The 14,672-nt window shown below is 46.9% G+C and overlaps 1 long non-coding RNA gene across 1 annotated transcript in view; it reads left to right on the top strand.

Annotated features, from left to right (window-relative positions):
- The window catches only part of LOC132541398 (uncharacterized), a 45,732-nt gene extending 40,955 nt beyond the window's left edge, over positions 1 to 4,777 (top strand). The window contains exon 3 of the long non-coding RNA XR_009552597.1: positions 4,661 to 4,777. This is a non-coding gene — a long non-coding RNA (uncharacterized LOC132541398). The remainder of the gene's footprint in view (positions 1 to 4,660) is intronic.
- The last annotated feature ends 9,895 nt before the right edge of the window (positions 4,778 to 14,672 follow it).

Below are 14,672 nucleotides of genomic sequence, written 5' to 3'. Positions count from 1 at the left end.
CAGCCCCTCCCTTAGAAGACATTCCCCATAAGACCCCCCCAAAGCAGAAGAGGACCCCCCCAAATGGGAATGCAACTAGCAGCAAACCTCTATGGACCCCCTTTTCTTGGTAGAGGTGGTTGGGTTCACTCTTTCAGCATTCCTTTTCCCAAGAGCAGTCTATGGTTCTATAGTCCAGGGGCACCTGGCCCAGCCTGATCACCTCTTCAGTGGAGCAGACTGAGATGATACATCTCAGCAGGGTCTGCTGGACCAGAGGAGAGAGATCTGTCTGTCTAGACACCTCTGCCTGGGCTCACCTCAAAGACTTGCCAAGGTCATCTATTTGATCATCTTGCTTTCTCCTGGTGTCTTTGCTTAATTCTGCATCTGATGCTGGTGTAATTCAACAGAGTTTGTTATCTTTGTTGCTAAAAGTTCTCAGGCTGCAGCAGCTCTTACACCTGAAATGTCTCTTACCATGACCCTCGATTCCCCTGCACTCAGGTCCACTTGCACTGCCCCCTGCCTCCACTGTGTCCTTGCACGGAGGTAGGGGGGCAGTTGTCAGGTGAAAGTAGGGACCTGAGAGGGTGGGTGGACTGTGGTTTCAGGTAGCTCCAGAGCTTCTTGACTACTTTGTGCCACCGAGGCATGGGGGAGAAAAGAACCAATCTGCCATCTGAGGGGTCTCACCTGATGCCATCTATGTCACTATTTTCTGTGTGGCAGAGAGCCAAGCCTGGCCACAACTGTGACAGGTCAAGGAGTTGTAATGGGTGGGGCAGGATTCAGGACTGAAGATCTGATTGGTCAAAACTAAGTAAGATTAGTCAGAACCAAGGCCAGGGAGATAGCTCAACTGGTAGAATATTGGACTTACAGGACGGTGTGGTGGTGCACCTGGTTTAGTGCACATGTTACATTGCTCAAGGACCCAGGTTCAAGCCCCTAGCCCCACCTGCAGAGGGAAAGCTTTGCAAGTGGTGAAGCAGAGCTGCAGGTGTCTCTCTCTCTCCCTCTCTATCTCCCCTACCCTCTCTATTTCTGGCTGTCTCTACCCAATAAATAAAAAAGATAATAAAAAATTCAAACAAACAAACAAACAAACAAAGAATATTAGACTTATATGCCTGAGGTTTCTGGTTGAGTCCCCAATACCACATGTACCAGTATGGCACTCTGGCTTCTATACCTCCCTCCCCTTCTCTCTGAAACTCCCTTCCTGTTATATACTAAGTAATGACAATAAAGATTACTTTGAACCCATAGGCCTGAATCTCTGGTCCATTTCTCCTTAAGTATCCAAGCTGTCTCTTTTCATCTGGACCCAGACCTGACAAGTGGGGAGATCCAGGACACATCACATGCCCCCATACCCTGCTTTGTGTCCCAGAGTGAAGGAGACACCAAAGCACTGGAGCATCCCCTGTTACTGTGATAACCTACATGGTGCCAGGACTTGAACCTGAGATATGTGCATGGCAGGGCACGTGCCCTACCGGGTGAGCTGTCTCTGAGATCTAACACTTAGCTCTCAGTTGAGACCCTGCTAGTTAGAGGAATGAGTTGACTTGTCCCAGGGACACTGATGAGGTACAGAGTGAACTTAATGCTCATGAGGCAGTCAGTCTGCCGGGCTAGTGTGGGGGTGCCTCTTCCTGGGTGTGTATTCTCTGGGTTGGAGAGAACGCGACTGGAGGCAGCCTGGGCTGCTACTCACTCAATGATGTGAGAGAGATGACCCAGGAACAGAGCTCGTGGTGTCGAGGCAATTCAATTTCTTTACTGATCAGAAAGCCAAGGCTTTTTAAGAGTCAGACCTGGAAGTGGCAAGTTGGAAATGGAAATGGCTTGACATGGTTTGGAAAGGGCTGGAGAAAGGCAAAAGGGCTGGGAAAGGTAGGAATTTCCTTAGCAACTGTTGAGAGGGTTTTAACTGGTAGGATTAATAATACCCTACAGGCAGCGAGGGTCTTGAGGGTAGAAAGAAGATAGATCAAAGGAATGGAATGGGTGGGGAGTCTTTCAGGTAAAACAATGATTATATAGATAATAAGGGAGCAGGTCATAGTATCAGGAATGCAGGGTGCTTGTGAGGCAGGGAGTCTGATAAGATGAGGCAAACCTTGGGGGGTTGTGTCCCTCCTCGCTTGACCTCTCAGTAGAGAGAGACTGACAGGATGGATGTCCCCTCAAGTCAAGCCCTGCCAAGCTCAACCATATCCTCATAATTTCCCTACATCAGTCCAGTGGGGCATCACTCCAGTTCACAAGGCATGGCAGGGCAGGAGCTCTTGTGCCCATGTTGCTGACCTCAAAGGTGTATCACCTGTGATTTCAGTTTCCAGTCCAGTAGATGATCCTTGAGGTTACATAGCAGGAAGTTCTCACACTACCAGAGCAGGCTGGGAAGTATTGATGGAACTCAAGCTTTTCCATTGGTTAATATGAATCATGCTGCTCCCCAAAACATCCTTGACTACTAGCTGGATCAGAATGTTGTCTCTTTTTGTTTTTGGCTCCAGCCTTTTCTAATAACTGGATACATGTGGCTGGTACTGCCACCTGGATAGGCAGGAAACCCAGCACTGCAGCAGTCAGCAGTCTACCCAGTTCGGTGCCCAACCTGCCAATGGGACTGCCCTGCAGTTCCAAGTTCATTCTCTGCCTCGTTCAGCTGTGGTTTGGTTTCTTTCTTCTTGGTAGGGACCAGCCTTGTGGGTAGCTCATTTTCCCCAAGCCTATCCGCATCTCCTGTGTTCCCTGCTTTTCTCTCTCTTTTCCTTCCATATTGGTCTCAATGTCCTCTGGAACAAAGATCATATAGCTGTGACATGCCACATATTCAGCTGGGAGGCTGCTTTTCCTCCACTGAGAAGAGGGCAAAGAATGGACAAGAACTCACCCAAGGACTGGTCTGAGCACCTGCAGGCCAGTTTGAAAGAATTCCAGAAGCTATCCTGTTAAGGGTCAGCCTTGACCCCCACCCCCCACTAAGGGCCCCTTGGGATTTCTGGGATTCATATGGCAGCATCTTAGAGAAGAGACAGACTCTATCTAGACCCAACTGTGGGTTTGCAAGGCCACCAGGAGTTGGATTTCACTGCAGGGCTCTCAGGCACCCCTTGTGTTCTTGCTTTTAAATTTATTTTATTTAATTTATTTTTTTATTTTATTCATTGTTTTGTTATTGAATGCACATTTTTGTTCATTCCAGCTAAGTAAATGAGTGCTTCATCTAATCTAATACACATAGACGAATAGTCAGTTTGGGAGACCAGGAAACAGCTCATCTGGGAGAGCATACACATCACCATGCTCAAGAAGCAGGATTTGAGCACCAGCACAAGGAAGCTTCATGAGCAGTGGACTCATGCAGGCACAGAAACCAAGTAGCATAAAAGAAAAAAATTTTTTTTAAAAGTTGTCAGTATAAGTCCCTACCTCTTTTTTTTTAAATTTATTTTTTATTTAAGAAAGGATAAATTAACAAAACCATAGGATAGGAGGGGTATAACTCCACACAATTCCCACCACCCAAGCTCCATATCCCATCCCATCCCCTGATAGCTTTCCCATTCTCTATCCCTCTGGGAGCATGGACCCAGGGTCGTTGTGGGTTGCAGAAGGTGGAAGGTCTGGCTTCTGTAATTGCTTCCCCACTGAGCATGGATGTTGACTGGTCGGTCCATACTCCCAGTCTGCCTCTCTCTTTCCCTAGTAGGGTGGGTCTCTGGGGAAGCAGAGCTCCAGGACACATTGGTGGGGTCTTCAGTCCAGGGAAGTCTGGTCAGCATCATGCTGGCATCAGGAACCTGGTGGCTGAAAGGAGAGTTAACATACAAAGCCAAACAAATCGTTGAGCAATCATGGAACCAAAGCTTGGAATAGTGGAGAGGAAGTGTTGGGGGGGTACTCACTGCAAAGTCTAGTGTACTTCTGTTTTCAGGTATATATTTTGCACTAGTTTATGGATACGTGTGAACATATGCTCTCTCTCACAGAACCTGGTCTATATCTAGGTTTTGGGACTTTGTTAGAAAGTGTACCACCTGGGATGGAATTAGAGTATACTATGAAAGGAAAGGTCTCACCCGAGTAATGAAGCTGAAGGGTTGTCATTACACACCTGAAGTCTCTGGACACAGTCTGAAGTGAAGCGTGTTGAGGTGGCAATCGTAGCATTGATGTCCCTACCTCTTTTAACTTTGTAAACACTTCTTTTATAAAATAGACTTGTATAGGTATGAGAGATAACATAATGGATTTGCAAACAGATTCTCATGCCTGAGGCTCTGAGGTCCCAGGTTCAATTCCCCATACCACTATAAGCCATAGCTGAGCAGTGCTCTAGTAATAAATAAATAAATAAATAAATAAATAAATAAATAAATAAAATGGACCTGGATTAGTTTCAAGTGTGCAGTGTAACTCATGATTCATGTAGCCAATATATTATCAATATATTATCAATATATATATCCCCACAGTGAGCTCATCATACTCATCACTGTACAGTACTGCCATGCTTTCCCCCCCCTTATGATGAGATCTTTGAAGATTTACTGTCTTAAGAGCTTTCGTATGTACAATACAGTATTATTAACTGTAGTCACTGTCACAGGCCCATGGCTGACTTACTTTATAACTGGGTGTTTTGTTTTGTTTTTCCCTCCAGGGTTATTGCTGGGACTCAGAGCCTGCATCATGAGCACACCACCTCCAGTGGAAACTTTCCCCCATTGTTTATCATTCTTTTTTACTTTATTAAAAAATATTTATTTATTCCCTTTTGTTTACCTTGTTGTTGTTATTGTTATTGATGTCATCGTTGTTGGACAGGACAAAGAGAAATGGAGTGAGAAGGGGAAAACAGAGAGGGAAAGAGAAAGACAGACACCTGCAGACCTGCTTCACCACCTGTGAAGCGACTCCCCTGCAGGTGGGGAGCTGGGGGCTGATCCTTATGCGGTCCTTGCGCTTTGTGCCACGTGCGCTTTTTTCTTTTTTACTTTACAGGACAGAGAGAAGTTGAGAGGGGAGGAGGAATTAGAGAGGCGGACAGAGAAATAACCTGCAGCTCTGTTTCACTGCTTGTGAAGTTCCCTCTGCAGGTGGGGAGTGGGGGATGAACAAGGGTCCTTGTGCATAATGTGTGCACTCAACTGGGTGAGCTGCCGCCTGACCTTATAACTGGGTGTTTGTACCTTTTGACCCCCTTTACCCTTTTCATCAACCTTTCCCACTCTGCTCCCCCCCCCCTTTTTTTTTCCATCTCTGGGGCTTTGCTGCTCTGGACTGATTGTTTTCAGATAGATAGAGACAGAGACAAAGAGGGAAAGAAGCTTCCTCCAATGTGGTGGGGACATGACTTGAACCTAAGTCATGCACATGGCAAAGCAACACAATACCCAAGTGGGTTGTTTGGCCAGCCCATTGTCCTCATTTTAATGTACCATGGTTACATGTACATGTTACATGTACTCTGGTTGATGCCATAGGTCTTCAAAGAAATACCTTGGGACCCCTTTGTCTCTCAGCCAGTTTCTCTAACCCAGAAATGACTGTTTTCTTCATTACCATTTCTTTTATTCCTTTTCTTTCCTTCTCTCTCTTCCTTCTCTTCTTTTCCTTTCTCTTCCTTCCTTTTTCTTTCTTTCTTCCTTTCTTTCTTTCTTTATTCCTTTTTTTTTTTTTGTGGAAATGAGGCCTCACGCATGCTTGGGCTGCTTTTTCATTGAGAGAGACAGAGACGGAGGGAAATAAAAAGAGAGACACCACAGAATTGAAGCTTCTTCTAGTGCTATAGCCCCTCTCATGGGCTACCTGACCACTCCCCTGGCAAAGCATGCAACCTACCCCTCTTGATATAACTTTCCACTACTTCTTAATCTCACCTAGATGTGGGTAGATCTTTTTCTTTTCTTTTTAAATTATTTTATATTTTTTCCTTTCATAGTCCTTTTTTATTGTTGTAGTTATTATTGTTGTTTTTGATGTAATTGTTGTTGGATAGGACAGAGAGAAATGGAGAGAGGAGGGGAAGACAGAGAGGGGCAGAGAAAGATAGACACCTGCAGACCTGCTTCATCACTTGTGAAGCAACTCCCCTGCAGGTGGGGAGCCAGGTGTTCAAACCGGGATCCTTACGCCTGTCCTTGTGCTTTGTGCCACATGGACTTAACCTGTTGTGTTACTGCCTGACCCCCATATTTAATTTAATTAAATTTATGTATTTATTTACTCCGCTGTAAAAAATGGTGACTTCACCATTTTCAGCCGATCTTGGATGGACCTTGAAAAATTCATGTTAAGTGAAATAAGTCAGAAACAGAAGGATGAATATGGGATGATCTCACTCTCAGGCAGAAGTTGAAAAACAAGATCAGAAAAGAAAACACAAGTAGAACCTGAAATGGAATTGGCGTATCACACCAAAGTAAAAGACTCTGGCGTGGGTGGGTGGGGAGAATACAGGTCCAAGAAGGATTCAGAGGATCTAGTGGGGGTTGTATTGTTATATGGGAAACTGGGGAATGTTATGCATGTACAAACTATTGTACTTACTGTTGAATGTAAAACATTAATTCCCTAATAAAAATTATAAAAAAAGAAAAAAAACATTTCAAAAAATATATATATTTTATTTTATATTTTTTCCTTTTGTTGTCCTTTTTTATTGTTGTAGTTATTATTGTTGTTTTTGATATAATTGTTGTTATATAGGACAGAGAGAGATGGAGAGAGGAGGGGAAGACAGAGAGGGGCAGAGAAAGATAGATACCTGCAGACCTGCTTCACCACTTGTGAAGCAACTCCCCTGCAGGTGGGGACCCAGGGGCTCAAACCGGGATCCTTATGCCTGTCCTTGCGCTTTGTGCCACATGGACTTAACCTGCTGCATTACTGCCTGACCCCCATATTTAATTTAATTTAACTTAATTTAATTTAATTTATGTATTTATTTTTAACCAGAGCACTGTTCAGCTCTGGCTTATGGTTGTATGGGAGATTGAACCTGGGACGTTGCTTTTTTAATTTAATTTAAAAAAAAATTTTGGATAGGACAGAGAGAAATTAAGAGAGAGGGGGAAGACAGACACCTGCAGATGTGCTTGCTTCACCACCCGTGAAGCGATGCCCCCTTCAGGTGGGAAGCCAGGGGCTTGAACTGGGTTGCTTGTGCTGGTCCTTAAGCTCGCGCCATGTGCACTTAACCTGCTGCTTTACCACCCGACTCCCTGAACCTGGGACTTTGGAGCCTCAAGCATGAGAGTCTGTTTGCATAATCATTATGCTATCCACCTTCCACCCCATATTTTAGTTTTTAATGAAAGCAATAGAAACAGAGAGAAAGACAGAGAAAGAGACCAGAACACTGCTCAGCTTTGACTTATGGTGGAGCTGGGGATTAAACCTGGGACCTCAAAACTTTGGGTATGAAAGTCTTTTGCATAACCATTCTGCTGTCTCCCCAGCTTGGTAGATCTTTGTTTTTATTATTGCAACCAAGACAAGATTATAAGCTTTACAAGAGGCACTTTATCAGGGAGGTCAAAGGGAATGGCACTAAGGACATGTGCTGAGTTATGGAGTGTCGGTCTTAGTGGAACTAGAATCTGACCCCCCCACACCCCCACCCCATGCTCAGCATCATTAGGACCCATCACCAGGGCCCTTGGGCTCTATCCACTCCTAGACCCCAAATGAGAAAATAAGTTTCCTGTTTGGTTCCACATGTCTCCCCAGACCTCTGCCACTATTGGAATAGTGCTCCCCACTGCTTCCTGGAGGGCTCTCATAAGCTGAACTAGGAGGAGACTTTGCATTGCTGGTCCTTCTGCCCTGCCCTGGGGGACATGGAGGAGCTGGAAGATGCTGTCTCTGCCTAAGCTGTCTTCCCACAGTGGCTCATCCTCCTCCCTTTTTCTTTTCTCTCTTTCTCTTCCTCTGCCCTCCCTTCCTCTGTCATCCTCTTCCCCCTTACCCCCACACCTTATTTTGGTGGCACCAGGGCCTCACACCTGCATACTTAGGTGAGAGCCTAGACTGCCTGCAATACTGGTGGAGCAAGGAGGCTTTGTGGCAAAGAGTCCCATTCACTAGCTCTGACCGGGGCTGGCAGAATGTGTGAGAGAGTGTTTGAGAGCGAAAGTATGTGTGTGTGTGTGAATGTGTTTGTGTGTGCAATTGAGTGTGTGTGTGTGTATGTGTGTGAATGTGTGAGCAATTGAGTGAGTGTGTGCATATGTGTATAGAGGGTCAGCAGTATTTGTGGTCTGCTCCTCTGGGACTCAGACATATACTACAGGGATTTGGGGTGCATTTACTTGCTTGAGAGAAGCTGGGCTCAGGTCAGGGACGTCCTGTACAGGGGCTGGCCCCACCCATTGAGTCCCAGGGGCTTTTCTCCCTGCCCATGTCTCCCACTGCTCTCCAGCTGCCCCCATGGATTGTGCATGCTTGGCTCTGCCCGAGTGCCCTTCCCATCTTCTTCAAAGGGTATTTCTTGCTCCTCCCTCTGGACTCCCCACATCCACCCTGTGAAGCCTCTCATCTGCCCCATCTTCTGTTGGAATCTGCATCTCCTTCCCCTCCATAGTGAAGGCTAGTGGCCAATGGTGGGTTTATATGTGCCCCCCAACATACTCACAGCATGTGTCTCACCGGCCCCTCTTCCTGTCTCAGCACCCAGCACTGCACCCCAGATCAAGACAGGCTTTGGTGCTTATGCCCAGATCAAGGCTCCCAGGAGCAGGACCATGAGGATGACAGCGATGAATGTTCATCTGTGGGAAGAGGGGTGCCTTCTGGATGAGGCTCTGGGCCCTGATGTCAGGCCCGGGTACATCCATCCTAATAGAACAGAGACCTCAGGCTAACTTGGTGGGGTATCTGGGGCTGGAATGGTTGGGGAGCTCCACAGCGACATCTAGTGGCCACAATAGGCTATAGCCCTACGAGATTTTCCAGAAGGTCTTGAGTCCTGTGTAGACCCTGGGCTTCTGAGCAACCCCTGTCAGTTTTTGATACCCCAGGGCTCTGGAGCAGTAGACAGGACCTCGGCTTTCCAGTCAGTGTCTGATGGACATTCTCAGTAGCTACAGAATGGCCTGGTGTGTGAGCTACTTAAAGAGCTGTCTGTCCTGGGGCAGGTAGAAAGTTCACCAGGTAGGGCATCCATGGAGCCCATGGTTCAAACCCTGGCACTACATGAGAACACCACAGTACTGGGGGAAGCTCCATGGATGGTGAGCAGTGATATATATATATATATATATATATATATATATATATATATATATATATATATATATGTGTGTGTGTGTGTGTGTGTGTGTGTGTGTGTGTGTGTGTGTATTTGAAATAAAAAGAATGAAAAAGTTACCCAGAAGCTGTGGAATCATGCTTGCATGAGGACCCAGACACACACACACACACACACACACACACACACACACACACACACACACACACACACTTGTCTGTTCTGTCTGAGGCATTATGGGCAGAGAACTTCTCTCAAAGGATAAGTCCCTGGTGACAGTTACAGGAGGTCAGTGAGGTTACAGACGGTGGGCAGACTGTGGTCCAGAGGGAAGAGAACATTTTTCTGAGCGGGGAGCCTATGTGTTGTTTATTCTGTGTTGCTGCTTTTTTCTGTTTCTTCTCTTTTGACCCCAGTGACATTGTTTCTGTCCTCCCTTAGCCCTTGTCAGTGTCTCCTGCCTCAGCCTCCTTGTCCTTCAACCCCCTCCCCTATTTTTGTGGCTTTCTCTGTCTCTCTTCCTGCTTGCTATATTACCATGACTATTTCTCTCCATGTCTTTTGCTCTCTGTCTCTCTCTCTCCCCTTACCTTACCCCCAAGGCCAGCCTGACATTATTCAAGGCAGCAATGGCTCACTTGCTTGGAGAGAAATATGAGCTTAAGGACACATCTTAGAATAGGGAAGCTTCCAATGGAGGGAATGGGGTATGGCACTCTGGTGGTGGGAATTGTATGGAATTGGACCCCTCTTATCCCACAATCTTGTTGATCATTATTAAATCACTAATAAAAAAAGAAGTTGAGAAATAAGAAAACACAAAGTAGAACTTGTACTGGGTTTGGTGTATTGCACCAAGTAAAGACTCTGGTGTGGGGGGCAGGGTTCGGGTCCTGGAACATGATGGCAGAGGAGGACCTAGAGGTGGTTGAATTGTTATGTGGAAAACTGAGAAATGTTACACATGGACAGACTACTATGTTTTAATGTTGACTATAAACCATTAATCCTCAATAAATAAAAAAAATAAAAAAAGGACACATCTTTAAGATAATCTTTTCCTGCAGCCCCAGGCAGTGGTGTGGACTCCTCCCCACCCGCCCAGCCTGGAACACTGCTCTCTAGCTGTCAGAAAGCATATAGGGCTTTCTCCCCTAGGCTCTTCAGGGCCACTGCACCTGTATAAGCAGGGAGTATTGAGCTACATACAGCCCTGTCCTTGGGGAGTCATGCTCAGGACACTTTTCTAGGCAACATGGGTTGGGTTTTCCCTGACAGCTGGGGATGACGGAGCTCACACTGAGTAAATGTTCTCACAGTACACACTGAATGGCCTGTCCTGGCCACATGGTAACACCCGGAGGATGCTGGATGGTGCTCAGGATGAATAGTTCAACAGGGGAGGGACATGAGGTTGGCAGCTGGCAGGAACCACTAGCTCACTCAGGAGCATTACAGGGGACTGCAGGGCCCTGTATACCCACACGCCTGTTCTCAAGCACCCTTCCACTGGCCTTATCACCCGCTCTACCTCTACCACCACCCCAGCCCCTTTTTCCAGTGTCACAGTCATATCTGCAGTGTTCACAAGAGGTTCCAAGTCCCCACTGTCCATGGTTTTCTGCATGTTTTTGCTCCCCCACCCCTAGGAGTAACAAAAGCCACTTACTCCCCATACCTCTCTCTCCCTTTAATTCAGCAATCATTGTCTGATAGCACATTCTGATGACATGTTACATTTTCTCATGCTAATTGCATAAATAAGACACCCAATTATCTGGGGAAAATTATGGAATTTCCAGGCTCCAAAAGTGATTTGAGGGCTCAGCATGATGCCTCCCACTGTCCCCTTTGTGGAGTTCCAGGTATTAGGTGGTGATCATCCCTCTCAGCTTCCCAGGATACCCCAAGTCTTAAGTGTCTGTTCCCTTGCCCCACTAAGGCCCTGGGACCCTCTTGACTAAGGAACTAGTTGGCATAGAGACACCTGCTTACCAGTCACTTCACAGATGAGACACACAGAGAGAGAGAGATACAGAGAGCAAGACCCAAAGCACTGCTCCACTGCTCATGAAGTTCTCCCCTGCAAACAGGGACAGGGAACTTTTTCTTTCTTTCTTTTTTTAAATATTTATTTTATTTATTTATTCCCTTTTGTTGCCCTTGTTGTTTTATTATTGTAGTTATTATTGTTGTTGTCATTGTTGGATAGGACAGAGAGAAATGGAGAGAGGAGGGGAAGACAGAGAGGAGGAGAGAAAGATAGACACCTGCAGACCTGCTTCACCGCTTGTGACGCGACTCCCCTGCAGGTGGGGAGCCGGGGTTCGAACCGGGATCCTTATGCCGATCCTTGTGCTTTGCGCCACCTGCGCTTAACCCGCTGCGCTACAGCCCGACTCCCCGGGAACTTTTTCAAGCCATTTCTTATGTGTGATTATTGGTAGTTTACAAGATTGGAAAATTACAGGCTATAGTTCCACACCACTCCCACCACAAAAGTTCTGGTCCCCAGCCTCTTAACAATAACCACTATAGTTCTCACAAAGTCTCAGAGACAGTTTGTTTACTTCTGTGTTATTATTATTTTTGAAAGTTCATGTGTTTCATCTCCAGACTCCACCTAAGAGTAAACACACACAATAGTAGTTGTCTTTCAACTACCTCTTCACTTATTTTGCTTAACATAACCACCTCTAGCTCCATCCCTTTTGGGGGTTGGGGGCTTGACCCTGGTAAGGTGTATATTCTACCAGGCACATCTGTTCCCTCCCCCCAGCAGGCCACTTTCTTCCCCATGTCATCTTTTCTTTTCTTTAAATATTTATTTATTTCCTTTTTTGTTGCCCTTGTTTTTTTATTGTTGTAGTTATTATTGTTCTTGATGTCATTGTTGATGGATAGGACAGAGAGAAATGGGGAAAGGAGGGGAAGACAGAGAGGGGGAGAGAAAGATAGACACCTGCAGACCTGCTTTACCACCTGTGAAGCGACTCCCCTGCAGGTGGGGAGCTGGGGGCTCGAACCAGGATCCTTGTGCCACGTGCACTTAACCCACTGTGCTACCACCCAACTCCCCATGTCATATTTTCGTCACCAGCAGAGAGGACTTGACACTGGGCTCTGGGAAGCCTTCATGGACTACTGTGCTCTAGGGGTCTACTACATAATGCTCCCAGTCCCATGCATCTGAGCCCCATCCAGGGGGCTCCTGGCTGTGTGGGGAATAGGTTCACTTGCCCCTTGCTCTGTCTGTGTAGACACCTGTGCAAATATTCTCTTTCAGATGCACCAAGGGAGCTGGGTGCTTAAAGAGTACTAGGACATATCCTTTAGTAAAGACTGCAGTCGCTTCTGGGTTTACTTTGTGTAATTTTGGATTTGCATTTCTCGTGGGGAGGAGGTATGATGGGGGAGAGTTTGTGAGCAGATTCTTGCCTTTTCAGAAGCTGCCATCTTAGTCTCTGCATCTAGGAGTGTTAGCTTCTTCCTCCACAGTCATGGGGGCCCTTCTGTGGCCAGGCTCTGCAAGTTGGAGGTGGTGGGCTTGTTGCCTTTCAAGAACAGTGCAGAAATGATTGTGCCACTGGAAAATGGATTGAGGCCAATGGTAGAGGATGGGTGGGAGATAAGGTTGGCAGAAGGGTGCTTGGGAACAAGTCTGTGGGTATCCAGGGACCTGGAGGTACTGCAGTGCTCCTGAGTGGGCTAATGGGTCATGCTGGCAGAGAAAGCCAAATGTTAGCTGCCAGACTGTGCTGGTCTTCAGCAAGAATGCAAGATATATGTCTCTCCATCATCTAACAGGAGTTCAAGTACCACCTAGGCTGCTTTGTAGGTAGCAAGAGACACAGCAGGACCATCCACATAGGGAGGTGTGTGTATTGGGGGAAAGGGGCAGGGGAGAGTCGATTGCACAGAGACTGGCCAAGACTGGGGAAAACAGGGAAGGTTCCATGTCTGAATTTTTTGTTTGTTTCTTAGAGTTTTATTCAATATGAGATATATATATATACACAAAGACAGGGAGAGACTGAGACCAGAGTATTTCTCCAGTATATGCTACAGTGGTGAGGAATCTGGAGCCTCAGCCTACAAACCCTGAAATCTGCTCCTGAGTCATCTTTCTGAAAACTAGGAAGAGCCTTTCTTTCCTTCTCTTCTCTTCTCTTCTCTTCTCTTCTCTTCTCTTCTCTTCTCTTCTCTTCTCTTCTCTTCTCCTCTCCTCTCCTCTCCTCCCCTCTCCTCCTCCCTCCCCTCCCCCTCCTCTCCTCTCCTCTCTCCTCTCCTCTCCTCCTCCCTCCCCTCCCCCTCCTCTCCTCCCCTCCCCTCCTCCCCTCCCCTCCTCTTCCTTTCCCTTCCTCCTCCCCTCCCCTCCTCCTCCCCTCCCCTCCTCCTCCCCTCCCCTCCCCTCCTCCTCTCCCCTCCCCTCCCGTTCTCCTCTCTTCTCTTCTCCCCTCCCCTTCTCCTCTCTTCTCTTCTCCTCTCCTCTCTCTTCTCTTCTCTTCTCTTCTCTTCTCTTCTCTTCTCTTCTCTTCTCTTCTCTTCTCTTCTCTTCTCTTCTCAAGTAGTGGAGCAGGTCTGCAGGTGTCTGTGTTTCTCTCTTGCTCTCTATCTCCCTCTCCTTCTCAATCTATTTTCCTCATCTCAATTTTTCTCTGCCCTGTCCAATAAAAACAAACAAACAACAGCAAAAGAGAATTACAGCAATGCCTGTGAAACAGGTGCTGTGGATGGACCCTGGTTCCTGCAGGTCTGATGGCCTCTTGTTATCAGTGCAGTGCACACTTCAGCCTAGGGTTTTCTCTGCTGTACACTGACCACAGTTCACCCTTATCCATGGGCAGATTCAGGCAGAAAGATCCAAATCTTTAGCTTCTGGGGGTATCACAATGTATCCTAGACAGCAGACCCCTACTCCAGATGGAAAGGTCTTAGTTGCCTGCTGTATCTACTGTTCTTCCCCCTCCCCTGCCCCATGTATTTATTAGTGAGAGAACCAGAGAATTGGAAGACTGAATTCAGGGCCTAATGCTTATGAATCCAGTGCTCTAGCTACTGTACCACCTCCTGGGCTTCCATCTGCTGTTCTTCAATGCAATTTGGCTTCCTTCCAGCTAGATCAGTGACCTAAACCCCCTGTGGCAGGGCCTGCCTGATTCTGGGAAGGCCAGTCCCCAGAGCATGCAAAGTACTTGGTAGACTGAAGTCACTACCTGATGGTGCTCTGTGCACCGGGGCAGAAAATGTCCCCTTGGGCACAGGGCTGGGCCGACTCAGATACTTGCTTCTTCCTATCATCCATCCTCTGAGGCCCTTCAGCTTCCACCCTTCTGTGTTTTCTGTCCTGTGGCATTGTGATGTCACTGTGTGTCAGCCAATGGCTGCCCTGCTGGCCCATGGGCCTCCTGGGCCACCCCCT

Source organism: Erinaceus europaeus, chromosome 11 (genome assembly GCF_950295315.1).
Source record: "Erinaceus europaeus chromosome 11, mEriEur2.1, whole genome shotgun sequence".
Classification (NCBI taxonomy): domain Eukaryota; kingdom Metazoa; phylum Chordata; class Mammalia; order Eulipotyphla; family Erinaceidae; genus Erinaceus; species Erinaceus europaeus.
Note: the sequence above shows the minus strand (reverse complement) of the source record. Positions and strands in the feature narration are given on the sequence as shown.